Source organism: Leptodactylus fuscus, chromosome 2 (assembly GCF_031893055.1).
Source record: "Leptodactylus fuscus isolate aLepFus1 chromosome 2, aLepFus1.hap2, whole genome shotgun sequence".
NCBI lineage: Eukaryota > Metazoa > Chordata > Amphibia > Anura > Leptodactylidae > Leptodactylus > Leptodactylus fuscus.
In genome coordinates this window covers 204,034,080-204,054,049 of record NC_134266.1, presented here as the reverse complement: position 1 = coordinate 204,054,049, position 19,970 = coordinate 204,034,080, and positions in this window count along the sequence as shown.

Here is a 19,970-nt window from a genome sequence, read left to right as displayed (position 1 = left end):
CATTTTTCCCCCTTATTTTTTTCCCCTTTTATTTTTCTTCTTTCCCTCCCTATTTTCTATCTACTTGGTCATTACGCCCATATACGTGCCATACTGTGTACTGCATTTTTTACTTATATTGTCGTCATTTCTTTCCTAGATCTGATCTGATGAAGGTCGACAATGACCGAAACGTTATGCTCATTTATTGATCTAGTACTCTCCTTATGCTTGTCAAATCAATCCGTGGCGCTAATGTACCAAAAATTAATGTACTAAAAATAAAAATTTGTTTCACCCTTTCACCTATTTACGGTGTGCAGCAGCATTTGTTTACATCAGGGATCAATAAGTAAGGCTGCAGGCAGTGGCAAGAGTATTTGTTTAGTGAACACCAACAAATACTACTATCATATTCTGGGGTCTCTTCAGACCCCAAAGTATAATGATTGGAGGCCTAGGGTAGTTGAGACAACATAAAAACCAGGTGTTACTCATTTACCCTGTGCAACTCCATTTCACCTCACCACAGACTTCACAGCTAGCATCGCAATGCATAGTGTCACCAGTACAAATTATATCTATAACATCATTAAAGTGGACCGAAAACAGTAAAGAGTCGTGACGGAGAGCAAGAGACAAGTATCACTAGTTTTTATGTTTGCAATCTACCATTATCCTTCGATCATTATACTCTGGGGTCTGACACTATGTGGCGTTGCCACAATGGGACATAATACTGTGTGGAGGGGTTACTGTGAGACATTATACTTTATGGAGGCTACTATGGAACATTATACTGTGTGAAGGGTCAAATACATGACATTATACTCTGTGGAGGAGCTGCTATAGGACAGTATAATGTCTTGATGGGTTGCCATGGGACATTATACTTTGTGGAGGAGCCACTAATGGGACATTATACAGCGTGGAATGGCCGCTATGGAACATTACACTGTGTGGAGCCCACTTTCGGATAATATAGTATATGTAAATGGAAAGTTATACTGTATGTGGTCCAGGAAAGGGCATGCAATGCCATGGAGGGCCTCAAGTCAAAAGTGTGCTATGGGGCCCAGTCTTTGTTAATTATACCACTGATGGTCTACCAATCACATTCAACAGAACTGGTAACTCCCATTTAATTTGTTGAATCACCTGTGTCTGATTAGTCCAGCAATGACATTGCATGAACAATAGATTTATTAATCGGTTGTATAAATATGAATACTATTATTTTTACTTTTTTCTGTTTAACTTGACAAAAGGCTTAAAGCAAAGAACTTGAAACATTGCTGTAAACTACACTTTCATGTCCTCTGAGATCGGCGGTATTTAGTACTACCACTAGAAAACTGACAGTGCGCCCAGGTGCTAGAGATATCAGTGCCGTTAGTTTCAGCACTGATATCTTTCCAGTCTCAGAAGGGCAGGCCTTACAGCCTAGTGTCATGACATGCCCAGTAATGACTCTGAGCTGTAAGGCCCGCTCTTCTGACAGAGGAGGAATACCAGTGCTGAAATCAATAGCACCAATATCTTTGGAACCCGGGTGCATACTGGCATAGCTGAATTTAGTGCACTGTCAGCTTTCTAGCGGTATATAATACTGCCAATCTCTAAGGACATGAAAGTTTCTCTTTAAATTGCATTGAAAAAAAAAAAAAATACATTGAATCCTGTTCCATATTGTGACTGGCTAACAAACATTTGGAATATTCTGCAAAATTAATCATTTGAGTATTAAGACTACATCTCCTTAATTGGTACAGTTATGATTGATTAAAAATAAACATTGTTTTTCATATAATATTTTACACCTTTGCTATGTATGTTAATAATGAGGGTAACATAAATTATTAGAAATTCTAAAGCAATAAATTATACATTTTAATATGTAATGATTCAAATCAGCCACAGGGTGGTAGGAGATCCTCTCTGTACTACTTGTCGTATTGCAGAGCTGATTGATAACTGTCCTTTTCCCAGTAGTAAATAATAGTTCATCATAAAATCTAATTTTTTGTGTGCACATTTAATGAGTATTATGCTATTTAAATATTAGAAGGCAAATTTTTTAGATATCTTGACATATTGATCAAACAAGAATCTTTTCCCTGAGTATAATTTTATGCTTAATTATGTAGTTAAAAAAAACAACACTTCTGTAAGATAAATAAAACTTCATTTTACTCTCATTTTAAATATTTTTCAGATAAGGACATAAGTCAGGTGAATTTATTCAATTTGCTCTACCTGGACGAGGGATAATGAAGTCACCACAAGCACCATGGCAACAATACTTTAGCTGAAATTATGTCATAGATCAAGATTAGTCCACTTTACTAGTTTCAGTTTGGAGATTGGGCGTCACTATGCCTACTGCACTGTAAAAATGTCTTTCAGGACAGGCAATATGTAATCTGTTATTTTTATTTCTACATGTAAGTTCAACATAATCTTTGCTAACCATGGTCATTGCAAGAGTATTAGTAGACCGGTGGCACAACCCCAAAAAACGTGTTTTGCTATACATCCCCTCCAAAAAAAACAAACAAAAAAAAAAAAAAAACATAAAACAGTACAGTGTGTATGTGTCCACACTTAACTGATATTCAATTTAGTTAAGGAATCCAGTATGTCTTGAAAGCAGTTCAACACAGTGTCACAGACGTATAAAACATGCTAATAGAAGCCTTTTGTCGTGAAACTACATTCTTCTCAAAAGTTGCCTAAGCCATAATTTTTCAATAGTGAATAGTATATAAGAAACTTTAAAAATAAGAAACTGTAATATAACTTTGTAAATAAATATGTTTCCATCTCCATTTATTAGGTTGAGTTGTAGTTTTTTTTTTGTTTTTTTATATAGAAGCTTATGGAGAGGAGGGAGCTGCTGGAAAAACATATAAATAACTGCAGCTGCATAACTCTGTCACACTGGAACTCTCTTGACTCTGTTATCTCTTAATATAAGGCTTTACTACTACATAAACTAGGAAAATATATAAATTACTTAGCTGACAGCAGCCTCGTCCTCTCCCCTCTCCATAGACTTGTGAAGCTGTAGACAAGGGCAGGTGCAACAAAGATAAGATCCTGAGTAGAAATGAGCGAGTACTGTTCGGATCAGCCGATCCGAACAGCATGCACGCATTGAAATGAATGGACGTAGCCAGCACGCGGGGGGTTAAGCGACCGGCCGGCGTCAAAGCGGAAGTACCAGGTGCTTCCATTCATTTCAATGCGTGCGTGCTGTTCGGATCAGCTGATCCGAACAGTACTCGCTCATCTCTAATCCTGAGTGAAAGGAGAGTAGAGCAGCCTAATAAGGGGAGAAAGAAATACATTTATTTAATACTAAATATTAATTGTATATATAAATATAATTTTCATGACATTTCCAATGCATTATACATATCATTATTTTGTTGTATGTACCAAATATGATAAAAAGGACTCTATCATTGGGAAAGGTCATTTTTAACTAAGCACATACTTGCATAGCCTTTAGAAAGGCTATTCCACACCTACCTTTTGTATTTCAGTAGTTTTTAAATGAACCCATTTTTATTAATATGCTAATTAGGCTCCAGTGTGCACAGGAAATTCTCAGAGAGCACTGTGTGCTGTCTGTGAGAGCAGGGAGATGAGTCAGCAGCATTAGCAGCATCAGTCTGTGCTGTACACACAGTAGACAGTGCTCAGTGAAAACTTCCTGTGCACAGTGGAGCCTAATTAGCATATGAATAAAAAAAGGGCTCATTCAAAAACTAATGAGGCAATTAGCATACAAAAAGTATGCGTGGAATAGCCATTCTAAAGCCTATGCAAGTATGTGCTTAGTTAAAAATGACTTTTCCCAATAATAGAGCCCCTTTAAAAGCTGTGATTGCTTGATCAATTGTATGGTTTATTGCAATACTTTTGCAATTAGAGCAATTAGAGCCTAGGTGAAAATCTATACAAGCTCCTTGTACAATTTTGTGTTGTAAATAATGCAAGCAGCGCTTTTCTCTCCGCATATTTTGCCCTTTTCGGGCGGAAACTGAGCCGACCCCATTATAGAATATTCGATGCGCTTAACCCCTTGGTGTTTGGCTGCTTACACACATTCCTATGGCAGCAAGGTATTCGATCAAATATTACTCACTCATCTCTTATCACAAGTAAACATGATACAAAAAAATTTCCAAAGTGAAGAAATGTTAATGAGAAAATAACTTTTCATAATAATAACAACATTATCAATGATTATTGTTTATTACTGCTATGAATAATAATAATAATAATAATAATAATAATAATAATAATAATAATAATAATAATAATAATTTGTATATAATGTCAATATATTGAGCATCACTTCACAAATCAAAGTGTACACGAGCAGACTATATCAGAATAACTGCTCAAATACCAAGTGTATGTATAAGAGTATGTATGTATGTATGTGAGTATGTATGTATGTATGTATGTGAGTATGTATGTATGTGAGTATGTATGTATGTGAGTATGTATGTATGTGAGTATGTATGTATGTATGTATGTAAGTATGTGAGTATGTATGTATGTATGTATGTATGTGAGTATGTATGTATGTGAGTATGTATGTATGTATGTGAGTATGTATGTATGTAAGTATGTGAGTATGTATGTATGTATGTATGCATGCATGTATATGAGTATTTATGTAGAATTAAAATAAGGTAAAATAATGAACACTTTTGTCCGCGATTAGTTTGTCAAAGTTACAACCACATATAGCTTTTATCACAGAAAACATAAGAGGTTTATGTGACAGTATTTGAATGAATGTCTGTCTAGATATGAAGACATATGCTCTGCCTTATGTTGCTACATAAATGATCTGTCAGTCAGAAGTTTAAGAATTTAACTAATAGTATAAAATATATTTTAATATAATATACAACACTGGTTAAAAGTGTGTAACTTAATTTTTTTTTATTTCCGTCTAAGTACAGATGTAGAACAGCAGTCATAAAATAAGCATTCATTTTGCAGTTGCTATAATTCTGTGGCTTCACAGACATTGACTTGGAATGGAAACTGTTGTGCTATGCAAAAAACATAGCTCAGAAATAGCAGAAATATTCCTTGGTGACGTCTACATCTGGAAGTCTGCTTTAAAAAAAATGTGATGTAAGTAAAGCATTACACAGCTCTAATCTTCACAAGTGCCCATCACTTTGCAAGACAGTTTCAACTGCAAATATAGCTTTAGTTGCAGGAAATACAGGAGGTAAAAAATTACGAATAAAATCCTAATAGTGACCCCCTCAACGAAGATTTTGTTATGTGTCAAAATAAGCTATAGAAAAGTGATTTGAAACTATTTTTTTTTACAATTTACCTACAATAAAATCCCTACTTAATAAGAACAATTACAACAAAATCACTTAAAATGATTATTATAAAAGAATTAACTATTTTACTATATATAGAAATATTTCATTGACACGGTATTATTAGACTTTATTATTTATAAATAATGTTCTTGTATTATGACTTATTTTAATATCTATATTAAATTTACAATTTAAGAAGTCATATTTAGAAATGTAAAATGATTGACCAGGCTTAAAAATTTTCATTTTCAAGCCCACAATGAGTCAAGAATCACATCATCCCTTGTCTTAATGCCGTTTCATAATAACTCCAGCAATACTAAATGTTACAAAATATTTGACTGACCCTGATTTTTAGTCTTTCTGCTAGATTCAACCACACTTTTTTATACACACAATCTCCTTGGACTGATGATGAATAGAACTAGTGCGGAAAAGTTTCCCTAATAAAAAAGCAGCACAACTTTTTTGACAACCCTAATCATTTACAACACAACAAATGAAACCTGTGCAGAAACGGAAATAACTAGGATAAAGAGTGTTATCTTCTGTGTCATTTAAATATTGGCTTGTAGAAAATTTCACCCTACTGAAAAGGTTAGCCATTTATCTCAGAAAGTTCTTAGTAGTTTTTTATTTTCTTCTGGCACAGACCCTATTTCACATTGAAAATACTGTGATAATGTTATGCAAGGTTATTGTGTTACCTGCATAAGTTAGGATCTAGAAGATTTATGACAAAGTTAACTTTTCAAATGACAATTTACACAGACATATATATATATATATATATATATATATATATATATATATATATATATATATATATATTTGAGGGTAAATAATGTTTAATATAATAAAATATTGAATTATGAGATGAAGCCTACCAACCAGGTGGTGCAGTGCTAGAAGTCGCTACTGGGCACTGGATTCTGGGGAGGCCTTAAAGTGTCACTTTGCCACATAGTATATACCTCTAGGTACAAGGTATGTAGTGACACATTTACTGATTATACATTGTTACTAGAGATGAGCGAACACTAAAATGTCCGAGGTTCGAAATCCGATTTGAACAGCCGCACACTGTTCGACTGTTCGAACGGATTTCGAACCCTATTATAGTCTATGGGGGAAATGCTCGTTTCAGGGGTATGCAAAATTCGATAAAATTATACTTACCAAGTCCACGAGTGATGGTCGGGCTGGATTCTCCTTGAAGTCTTCTCCCTGCGCAGCATCCCCGCGTCTTCTCCTGGCTAGGATTCACTCTGCCTAGGCATCGGGGCCTAGGCAGAGCCGACTGCGCATGTGAGGGCATGACCGCGCATGTGCAGTCGGCTTTGCCTAGGCCGAATGCCTAGGCAGAGTGAATTCCAGCCGGAAGATGCCGCGGGGATGCTGCACGGAGAAGACTTCTAAAGGTAAGAGAAGAACCAGCGTTGATTGGCAGAATGTATAGCATTCTGCCAATCAACGCTGGTTCTGCGTTGAACCTTAAACTTCGAACAGCTAGAACGCCTTTGGCCCTTAAAAGCACTCTATCAATTATTCACAACATATGTATATGTGTAAAAGGTAAAAAACTAAATAAATAAATAAATGGAAATATAGAAGCAGTAAACTGATAAATATGCTGATAACCACAGTAAAGCCCAGAGTCAACCTGAGTGAAACACCTGGCCCAACTATGCTGACAGAAGGCCATAGTGTATCATAACACCTCAAAAACATGTATAAGCATTTGGGTCAAAATAATGATGCTTGCTTACCTTCCCAAGCAAACCACAGACGGAAGGAAGGATACACTAGTGCCTGGGAGAAACATAGGTGGTTAAATAACGGCGGCAGGGGGAAGCCACGTCACGCGGCAAACCTGCGTGCACGTGGCTGAGCTGTACTAGAAAGCTGGCATCCGGATAGACCGGGCCGCGCATGCGCAGGTGTGTTTAGCCGCGCATGCGTATTAACGCCGCCCGAGGAGTTACGATGTGCGGCGTATAGGAAACTACGGGACAGTCGCTTCAATACACAGCCGAACTACAAGCGTGTCCCTGTGCCGTGTTAACAAGCCTGTATAACTATCATATACAAAGCTTGAAAAAAAGGGGGAACACCACCTAGTTAGTTAACAAGTGCATTTACAACAACAAGGGAATATGTAGGAACAGGGATGGATAAATAAATAATTAAATAATTAAATAATGGATGATTATAAATATATCTCTCTGATTCTTTTAAAAATTGATGAGCAATTAATGAACAAGAAACAATAAAACAAGTCAATATGATAGATTAAAAGATTAAAAAGAACCTTAACCATCCTATAATATAAATGATAAATTAGGTACCCCCCAAAAAATGATGATCAAAAGACATGAAGGTATATGACTGGAAAATGGAGCTAAGTTACACAAAAAAAACAAAAAACGGTGATAATCGTATGGGCTTAGTGCCCTATATGTTCAATAGGATAATAAAAAAGGGTAACTGCGGTGTACACTAAGAAATAAATTATATTAAAGAAAAAATAAATATAAAAATGAATGGAGTATTAAAGGGGACCCTAGCGATGGGAAATAATACTAAGCCATATAACCCAAAGGAAAAGGGGGGGGGGAGAGGGGGAAGGGGGGGGGGATTGTAAAGGGGAGGGGCTTTCAAGAGGTGATATCCTCTAGAGCCTCGTTCAGACCCTTTGAGAATAGGCAATCAAATTTGTATATCCAGAAGATCTCTCTTCTTTTCAAAGTCTCAAACCTATCATGACAGTGAATTGGGATATGGTCTATAGGGGTAACCTTAAAACCTGTAAATAGGCTGTTATGGTGTCTTGCCGCATGTCTCGAGACCCCATGCTTGAGATAACCATTTATCACATTTGAGCGGTGCTTGTTCAATCGTACTCTAAGAGGCATAGTAGTCCGTCCAATATACTGGAGCCCACAGGGGCATTCCAGCAAGTACACTATGTAAGTTGAGGAGCAAGTGAGATTGGTTGGAATCTGAAAGGACTCATTGGTGGTCTTACTTGTGACACTATTAACCCCATGGACTATAGTCTTGCAACATTTGCAACATTTCTTGTTACACCGGAAACTTCCGTTAGGAATAGACGGAATTCCAAAACCAGCCGTAACTTTTTTATTATTATTATTATTATTATTATTATTATTATTATTTATTTATTTATTTAATTTTTGGACATCTAAGCCTACTTGGTGCAATCAGGCTTTTTAATGTCCTTGCCCTTCTAAACGTGAACCCCGGTCTCGAGGGCAAAGATTTCCGTAAATGAACATCATTTAATAAGATCGGCCAGTATTTCTTAATTATACTCCTAATGGCCTCATGGGCACCATTATAAGTGGTCAGGAGGTTACATTTAAAGTCTGCCTGACCCTTACTTGCCCGTGGGACCAAACAGTCCTGTAGGGTAAGACTAGCCGCCTTTGTCTGAGCCGCCTTGATGATGGCATTGGGATATTTTTTCTCCCGGAATCTTTGGGTTAAAATTGTACATTGCTGTTTGTAATCGGAGGCCTGCGTACAATTACGTCTTATGCGTTTGTACTGGCCAAATGGCACATTTTGTTTCCATTTTTTAAGATGGCAGCTATGGAAGTCCAAAAAGCCATTACTATCGACTTCCTTGAAATGTGTCCGTGTGCTGATGCCCGAGCTATTCCCCATCAAGACTAAATCCAGGTACTCAATCTCACAGCTACTCATTTTGCCTGAGAACTTGAGGCCCCAATCATTCTGGTTAAGCATGCTGGTAAATTCCTCAAATTCCCCTGATGTACCGTCCCAGATGAATAGGAAGAAGGATACTCCCATTGCTTGGCACATTTGGGGATGTCATGCTAAAAGCAATGTGAAGTTTGGGATAATCCCTTCCTTAAGGGGGAGCAACTTTAATAAAGAGGTATTCCAGCATGAAGCAGGATCTTCACTTTATAAACAGTTATACAAAAAGATCTTAAACTTTTTATGAGATTGTATTGCTGATTTAGTGTTGATTCTCTCTGAGTGAAGGATTTACACTTCAAATCTGGGTTTAGGAGTGGACTTCTACTGTGGGAATACCTCAATGGTCTATATTGAGATGATAGGCAAGCCTGTAGGCTATTTGGCAGCTAATATAGTCAATATAATGATTAAACAGTATGTGTTATTTTGTACCACACACCTCAAATAGTTAAGGTAATACTCTGTTCCAACACTTTATGAGTCATGTTAACTTTTGCTACATCTGTACATACATATGGATATAACTTTCTGATCTCTAGTTTAATTAACCAATGCAATTTTTCATTAAACCAATTCAAAACATGTATACAATATGCTAATAAAAGTCTTCAAAGACTAGAAATTCCACCTTGCACCCAGCCAAACCGGATGACCCCATGGACACTCATAGGATATTAAGCACAGTGTTAGTATATCTGGTGATCATGTTGCTTTTATTAAAGGTGTTTAATATGTGACACACATAGATAGATGACACATCTGTACATAGCATTGCAGCTATCATAAATATTCTGCATAATATGTGTGATAAGGGAGTAGGAGTAAAACATTCATTACAACAAATCTTGAAGATGTTTTCCCATGTACATAACCATATTGTGATTTGTAGGCAATTAAAATTTATACATATAAATAATTATAAATTTAAAACTTTTCTAATTTTCTCTATCTTAGGTGACAGTCTTTTGTCTTTATCAATGCAAATGGATATGACAATGAATGCAGGAACTTTCTATGGTCTGGGACTTGCTAGAAACTCATCCATGATTTACATTATTTATATTTTTTAAAAAATGAATAATTTTTAATTGTCTGAAAATTTAAAGAGCACCTTCACCATCTCCAACAACTGTTTTCATCTTTCAATAGGTGTCACTCCAGTTATTTATTTTGGAATATTTTCTTTAGCCTCCACCGTTTCCAAGCAATTGGTGCGGTTAATTTTAGCTACCAATATTCTTTCTACTGGCCTACTGTTAGGTGGGTGGTCCTTGACTATCTGTTTCAGCTCAGGACAACCCTTTTGATGTAGACAGACTAATTAGCTTACTGGGAACTGAAATGAACAGTACCAATTGCTTAGGAATGGTGAAGGTTAGAGATGAGCGAACACTAAAATGTCCGAGGTTCGAAATCCGATTCGAACAGCCGCATACTGTTCGGCTGTTCAAACGGATTTCGAACCCCATTATAGTCTATGGGGGAATGCTCGTTTCAGGGGTAGGCAACATTCGATTAAATTATACTTACCAAGTCCACGAGTGACGGTCGGGCTGGATTCTCCTTGAAGTCTTCTCCCGGCGCAGCACCCCCGCGGCGTCTTCCGGCTGAAATTCACTCTGCCTAGGCATCGGGGCCTAGGCAGAGCCGACTGCAGATGCCTAGGCAGAGTGAATTCCAGCCGGAAGACGCCGCAGGGACGCTGCACGGAGAGGACTTCTAAAGGTAAGAGAAGAACCAGTGTTGATTGGCAAAATGTATAGCATTCTGCCAATCAACGCTGGTTCTGCATCGAACCTTAAACTTCGAACAGCTAGTAGTATTTGATCGAACACCTACTCGAACACTACTCGCTCATCTCTAGTGGAGGTTAAAGAAAAAAAATTTAAATGTGCAGGAATCAGTATAAACCCATTAATGTATGCAAAGGTATCAAGTTGTTGAAGGTGTTGAAAAGTCCTCTTTAAATATGGTTATGTTGATGGGAAAACCCCTTGAAACCATGGAAATGTGTGTTTTTTTCATTGTGCTAAAAAAAAAGCAGACAGACCTCATAGCAACTTCAATGAAATAATAAGTGTTTGGGCTGCTGGAATGTGCTATGGTAAAAATGTAAAACAACTCCAATATTAGCTGCTTCCAAGCTTAAGGGGTTAGCCATGTAAATTTTTCTTCTTAGGGGTGGTTCACTCTTGTGCCCGGTGTCCAGTTTGTGCATTCCGTCTGGTTTCCGTTTCAGCCCCCGGTGAAAGTGGACAGGGAACGGAAACCCAGCAGACAGTTTTAAAACCCATTCACTGGAATGGGTTTGTAAAGGTGACTGCCCGTGTCCGCCAGCAGCCTGTTCGCGGGAAAACAGTTTATTTAAAGTTTAAAGTCCAACTTTGTGTACGGCTAAAAAAAATGGTTTCCCCTCGGACAGGCAGCAGGTGGACAAGGGCGGTCACCTTTACAAACCCATTCCAGTGACGCTAAGTTCACACTAGCATTCGGCAGTCCGTTCGGTGGTTTCCGTCTTCTGAAACCTGTCAGATCGGGTCCGGCCGTGAGCGGCGGTGAGCGTTTTATGCTCTCCGCTGCGAAACGTTTTTTTTTTTTAAATCGTAAACAGAGTACTGCATGTCCGACTCTGTGTCAGGTTTAAAAAAAACAGTTTTGTGGCAGAGCATAAAACGCTCACCGCCGCTCACGGCTGGACATCTTTCAAACCCATGAATGGGTATGAAAGAGTTCTGCAGGTTTCTGTCTCCTGCCTCTGTTTTGTGCAGGAAACGGAAACCTGCAGAACGGAGACCGGGCGCAGATGTGAACGAACCCTGAACGGGTTTTAAAACTGACCGCTGGGTGTCAGTCCCCCGTCCAGTTTCAATGGAGCTGAAGACTGAAACCTGACAGAATGCACAAACTGGACACCGGGCGCAAGTGTGAACGACCCCTTCTCTTGTGCCTGACAGGTGAGCTGTAGAGAAAAAAAAAAAAGTATTACACTTGTACTGCTGGAAGGATCAATTCAACCTCAAAGTATTGTTCCAAAGAAGATACATTTTTTGTTGTTTCATCTATGTCACATACGTTAAGCACAAGGCCCACAGGATGAATCTAGTGTGCGTCTCTCGTACATCTAGCATCTCTGATTTTGTTTACTTGTTACTTTGAACCATAATCCTGATGTGGCTCTTAGTGAAAATGAGCTTCACAACCCTGATCTATGTGTTGCAATTACACAGAACAATTGTATTAGTAAAAAAGAAATAAAACATTTTTTAGCAGCTAGTCACAAATTCATAAGTCATTACAGAACTCATCCAGGTGCCCCTTAATATCTAGAGTAAATTAAATATGAAGTAATTTGTCACAATACATGGACATTATTTTATGACAGAAAATCTTCCTACTAGTGTTGGGTGAACCTTGTAAGATTCAGCTTGTAGATATTTGAGTGGTTCATGTAGCAGTTTCAGACAGAATCAGAAATGCTATTAGGTATTTTTCAGACCCCAGAGTATAATAAGCAGAGGTGTGTCATGGCATTTCCTGGCATATTCTCAAAAGTGATCCCATACTACAGCCCCTTTTACCAGAGAGAACAGAAATCATGTTCTGGAGGGTGGGAAAATGCTATAGCCCCAAGTAGACTGAGCCCAAAGCAGACTGAACCCCAAGCAGACTGAGCTCCAAGAACACTGAGCCCCAAGAACACTGAGCCCCAAGCAGTCGGAATATGAAGACTGATACCCTGATCCGAAAACAGAAAAATAGTGCAAGCTACAAACACCAGCACAAGAAATGCCTCTGCTGGAAAAGTCTAACACAGAATCAGAAATCCTTTAATACCACTACAACAAGAGAAGAAACCTTCCCTATAAAATTCCATCTAGATTTCTAGATGAATTATACCTTCTGAATTATACATTATGAAGTGTAATGGAAGAAACAATATGTTGGTCAGACAATACAGCTTCTGCACAATTAGATAACAAGAGCAGGGGTTTCTTGAAGAGCTGCTTATTCCTATACTGTACACTGCAACATAAAGCAACTTTTGGCCAGGGCCCCACGGGATGTAAACGCTGTGATTTGCCCACGGTGGAAATGCTGTGGGAAAAATTGCAGTGTTTTACAGTCAGGGAAAAGTGGATGGGGACCACTTTGTGGTAAAAACCATGGTGAAGACATGCCTCAATTTCCAAAACCGGTGCAGTTTTGGAAATCGCAGCATGTCAATTATACCTACGGAAATGCAATTAGTTTACCCATAGGTATAATTGTAACAGAAAGACCACAGAAGAAAACGCTGTGAACTTTCTGTCTAAAGTACTGCAGGAAGAACTGTGATGCGTTGCTGCCATGGTTTTTCCTACAGTGCTTTTTTAAGGCCATAGCCTTAAATGGGTTTTTTGGCCTTTAATGCATGTTTTATACTGTTGAACTTTACATAAGGATAGGTCAACAGTAGAGATGAGCGAACAGTGTTCTATCGAACTCATGTTCGATCGGATATTAGGCTGTTCGGCATGTTCGAATCGAATCGAACACCGCGTGGTAAAGTGCGCCATTACTCGATTCCCCTCCCACCTTCCCTGGCGCCTTTTTTGCTCCAATAACAGCGCAGGGTAGGTGGGACAGGAACTACGACACCGGTGACGTTGAAAAAAGTAGGCAAAACCCATTGGCTGCCGAAAACATGTGACCTCTAATTTAAAAGAACAGCGCCGCCCAGGTTCGCGTCATTCTGAGCTTGCAATTCACCGAGGACGGAGGTTTCCGTCCAGCTAGCTAGGGCTTAGATTCTGGGTAGGCAGGGACAGACTAGGATAGGAAGGAGAAGACAACCAACAGCTCTTATAAGAGCTAAATTCCAGGGAGAAGCTTGTCAGTGTAACGTGGCACTGACGGGCTCAATCGCCGCAACCCAGCTTTCCCAGGATCCTGAATGGAATACACTGTCAGTGTATTCCCGTATACCCGATATATACCCCGATACCCGTTCCAACGGTGTGCCCCCCCACCTTCACCCCAGAAATACCCTGCAAGTCCCCTAGCAATAGAATTGGGGCTATATACACCCACAATTTTTACTACTGGTATACAGTGCCATTGTCTGACTGGGAATTCAAAGAATATATTGGGAATACAAATACCCTCATTTCTTGCTACTGCCATATAGTGCCAGTTTCTGACTGGTAATTCAAAGAATATATTGGGGTTACGTGCACCCACAATTTTTACTACTGGTATACAGTGCCATTGTCTGACTGGGAATTCAAAGAATATATTGGGAATACAAATACCCTCATTTCTTGCTACTGCCATATAGTGCCAGTGTCTGACTGGGAATTCAAAGAATATATTGGGGTTACGTGCACCCACAATTTTTACTACTGGTATACAGTGCCATTGTCTGACTGGGAATTCAAAGAATATATTGGGAATACAAATACCCTCATTTCTTGCTACTGCCATATAGTGCCAGTGTCTGACTGGGAATTCAAAGAATATATTGGGGTTACGTGCACCCACAATTTTTACTACTGGTATACAGTGCCATTGTCTGACTGGGAATTCAAAGAGTATATTGGGAATACAAATACCCTCATTTCTTGCTACTGCCATATAGTGCCAGTTTCTGACTGGGAATTCAAAGAATATATTGGGGTTACGTGCACCCACAATTTTTAGTACTGGTATACAGTGCCATTGTCTGACTGGGAATTCAAAGAATATATTGGGGTTATAAATACCCTCATTTCTTGCTACTGCCATATAGTGCCAGTTTCTGACTGGTAATTCAAAGAATATATTGGGGTTACGTGCACCCACAATTTTTACTACTGGTATACAGTGCCATTGTCTGACTGGGAATTCAAAGAGTATATTGGGAATACAAATACCCTCATTTCTTGCTACTGCCATATAGTGCCAGTTTCTGACTGGGAATTCAAAGAATATATTGGGGTTACGTGCACCCACAATTTTTACTACTGGTATACAGTGCCATTGTCTGACTGGGAATTCAAAGAATATATTGGGGTTATAAATACCCTCATTTCTTGCTACTGCCATATAGTGCCAGTTTCTGACTGGTAATTCAAAGAATATATTGGGGTTACGTGCACCCACAATTTTTACTACTGGTATACAGTGCCATTGTCTGACTGGGAATTCAAAGAGTATATTGGGAATACAAATACCCTCATTTCTTGCTACTGCCATATAGTGCCAGTTTCTGACTGGGAATTCAAAGAATATATTGGGGTTACGTGCACCCACAATTTTTACTACTGGTATACAGTGCCATTGTCTGACTGGGAATTCAAAGAATATATTGGGGTTATAAATACCCTCATTTCTTGCTACTGCCATATAGTGCCAGTTTCTGACTGGTAATTCAAAGAATATATTGGGGTTACGTGCACCCACAATTTTTACTACTGGTATACAGTGCCATTGTCTGACTGGGAATTCAAAGAATATATTGGGGTTATAAATACCCTCATTTCTTGCTACTGCCATATAGTGCCAGTTTCTGACTGGTAATTCAAAGAATATATTGGGGTTACGTGCACCCACAATTTTTACTACTGGTATACAGTGCCATTGTCTGACTGGGAATTCAAAGAGTATATTGGGAATACAAATACCCTCATTTCTTGCTACTGCCATATAGTGCCAGTTTCTGACTGGTAATTCAAAGAATATATTGGGGTTACGTGCACCCACAATTTTTACTACTGGTATACAGTGCCATTGTCTGACTGGGAATTCAAAGAGTATATTGGGAATACAAATACCCTCATTTCTTGCTACTGCCATATAGTGCCAGTTTCTGACTGGTAATTCAAAGAATATATTGGGGTTACGTGCACCCACAATTTTTACTACTGGTATACAGTGCCATTGTCTGACTGGGAATTCAAAGAATATATTGGGAATACAAATACCCTCATTTCTTGCTACTGCCATATAGTGCCAGTGTCTGACTGGGAATTCAAAGAATATATTGGGGTTACGTGCACCCACAATTTTTACTACTGGTATACAGTGCCATTGTCTGACTGGGAATTCAAAGAATATATTGGGAATACAAATACCCTCATTTCTTGCTACTGCCATATAGTGCCAGTGTCTGACTGGGAATTCAAAGAATATATTGGGGTTACGTGCACCCACAATTTTTACTACTGGTATACAGTGCCATTGTCTGACTGGGAATTCAAAGAGTATATTGGGAATACAAATACCCTCATTTCTTGCTACTGCCATATAGTGCCAGTTTCTGACTGGGAATTCAAAGAATATATTGGGGTTACGTGCACCCACAATTTTTAGTACTGGTATACAGTGCCATTGTCTGACTGGGAATTCAAAGAATATATTGGGGTTATAAATACCCTCATTTCTTGCTACTGCCATATAGTGCCAGTTTCTGACTGGTAATTCAAAGAATATATTGGGGTTACGTGCACCCACAATTTTTACTACTGGTATACAGTGCCATTGTCTGACTGGGAATTCAAAGAGTATATTGGGAATACAAATACCCTCATTTCTTGCTACTGCCATATAGTGCCAGTTTCTGACTGGGAATTCAAAGAATATATTGGGGTTACGTGCACCCACAATTTTTACTACTGGTATACAGTGCCATTGTCTGACTGGGAATTCAAAGAATATATTGGGGTTATAAATACCCTCATTTCTTGCTACTGCCATATAGTGCCAGTTTCTGACTGGTAATTCAAAGAATATATTGGGGTTACGTGCACCCACAATTTTTACTACTGGTATACAGTGCCATTGTCTGACTGGGAATTCAAAGAGTATATTGGGAATACAAATACCCTCATTTCTTGCTACTGCCATATAGTGCCAGTTTCTGACTGGGAATTCAAAGAATATATTGGGGTTACGTGCACCCACAATTTTTACTACTGGTATACAGTGCCATTGTCTGACTGGGAATTCAAAGAATATATTGGGGTTATAAATACCCTCATTTCTTGCTACTGCCATATAGTGCCAGTTTCTGACTGGTAATTCAAAGAATATATTGGGGTTACGTGCACCCACAATTTTTACTACTGGTATACAGTGCCATTGTCTGACTGGGAATTCAAAGAGTATATTGGGAATACAAATACCCTCATTTCTTGCTACTGCCATATAGTGCCAGTTTCTGACTGGGAATTCAAAGAATATATTGGGGTTACGTGCACCCACAATTTTTACTACTGGTATACAGTGCCATTGTCTGACTGGGAATTCAAAGAATATATTGGGGTTATAAATACCCTCATTTCTTGCTACTGCCATATAGTGCCAGTTTCTGACTGGTAATTCAAAGAATATATTGGGGTTACGTGCACCCACAATTTTTACTACTGGTATACAGTGCCATTGTCTGACTGGGAATTCAAAGAATATATTGGGGTTATAAATACCCTCATTTCTTGCTACTGCCATATAGTGCCAGTTTCTGACTGGTAATTCAAAGAATATATTGGGGTTACGTGCACCCACAATTTTTACTACTGGTATACAGTGCCATTGTCTGACTGGGAATTCAAAGAGTATATTGGGAATACAAATACCCTCATTTCTTGCTACTGCCATATAGTGCCAGTTTCTGACTGGTAATTCAAAGAATATATTGGGGTTACGTGCACCCACAATTTTTACTACTGGTATACAGTGCCATTGTCTGACTGGGAATTCAAAGAGTATATTGGGAATACAAATACCCTCATTTCTTGCTACTGCCATATAGTGCCAGTTTCTGACTGGTAATTCAAAGAATATATTGGGGTTACGTGCACCCACAATTTTTACTACTGGTATACAGTGCCAATTTCTAACTAGGAATTCAAAATGCGCAAGGCTCCCGGAAAGGGACGTGGACGAGGCCGTGGGCGAGGTCGGGGGAATGGTTCTGGGGAGCAAGGTAGCAGTGAAGCCACAGGGCGTCCCGTGCCTACTCCTGTGGGGCAGCAAGCATTGCGCCACTCCACAGTGCCAGGGTTGCTTGCCACATTAACTAAACTGCAGGGTACAAACCTTAGTAGGCCCGAGAACCAGGAACAGGTCTTGCAATGGCTGTCAGAGAACGCTTACAGCACATTGTCCAGCAGCCAGTCAGACTCTGCCTCCTCTCCTCCTATTACCCAACAGTCTTGTCTTCCTTCCTCCCAAAATTCCGAAGCTTTACAGAACAATAACCCAAACTGTCCCTGCTCCCCAGAGCTGTTCTCCGCTCCTTTCATTGTCCCTCAACCTGCCTCTCCACGTCACGATTCCACGAACCTAACAGAGGAGCATCTGTGTCCAGATGCTCAAACACTAGAGTCTCCTCCATCTCCGTTCGATTTGGTGGTGGATGACCAGCAACCCACCCTCATCGACGATGATGTGACGCAGTTGCCGTCAGGGCATCCAGTTGACCGGCGCATTGTGCGGGAGGAGGAGATGAGACAGGAGTTGGAAGAGGAAGTGGTGGATGATGAGGACACTGACCCGACCTGGACAGGGGGGATGTCAAGCGGGGAAAGTAGTGTGAATGTTGAGGCAGGTGCAGCACCAAAAAGGGTAGCTAGAGGCAGAGGCAGAGGTCAGCAGCTTAGGCGAAGCCAGGCCACACCCGGAATCTCCCAAGATGTTCCAGTTCGTACCCAGCCCCGAAAAACTCCCACCTCGAGGGCACGTTTCTCGAAGGTGTGGAGTTTTTTCAAGGAATGCGCCGAGGACAGATATAGTGTTGTCTGCACAATTTGCCTCTCGAAATTGATTAGGGGCTCTGAGAAGAGCAACCTGTCCACCACTTCAATGCGCCGTCATTTGGAATCCAAGCACTGGAATCAGTGGCAGGCAGCAACGGCAGGACAAAGGCCGCCTGCCGTTCACGCCACTGCCACTGCCTCTGCCTCTGCCTCTGCCACTGCCACTGCTGACTGTGCTGGCGATGCACTCCAGAGGACGAGCCAGGACACCACTTCATCTGCCTCCGCCACTTTGTTGACTTCTACCTCATCCTCCCCTGGTCCTGTCTTATCTCCTTCTCCTGCACCATCAAAGGCACCATCAGGCGTTTCTTTACAACAACCCACCATCTCTCAGACATTGGAGCGGCGGCAGAAATACACTGCTAACCACCCACACGCGCAAGCCTTGAACGCCAACATCGCTAAACTGCTGGCCCAGGAGATGTTGGCGTTCCGGCTTGTTGAAACTCCCGCCTTCCTGGACCTGATGGCAACTGCGGCACCTCGCTATGCCGTCCCTAGCCGTCACTACTTCTCCCGGTGTGCCGTCCCCGCCTTGCACCAGCACGTGTCACTCAACATCAGGCGGGCCCTTAGTTCCGCGCTTTGCACAAAGGTCCACTTGACCACCGACGCGTGGACAAGTGCATGCGGACAGGGACGCTACATTTCACTGACGGCACACTGGGTGAATGTAGTTGAGGCTGGGACTGCTTCCCAAACTGGCCCGGTGTACCTCGTCTCCCCGCCTAACATTCCTGGCAGGGACACGAGAAGAACACCCCCCTCCTCCTCCTCCTCTACCGCCTCCTCCTCCGCCACCGCCTCCTCCTCCGCCACCGCCTCCTCCTCCGCTGTTAGATTGACCCCAGCTACGAGTTGGAAACGTTGCAGCACTGGCGTTGGTAGACGTCAGCAGGCTGTGCTGAAGCTGATCAGCTTGGGGGACAGACAGCACACTGCCTCCGAGGTGAGGGATGCCCTCCTCGATGAGACGGCAATATGGTTTGAGCCGCTGCACCTGGGCCCAGGCATGGTCGTTTGTGATAACGGCCGGAACCTGGTAGCAGCTCTGGAGCTTGCCGGACTCCAACATGTTCCATGCCTGGCCCACGTC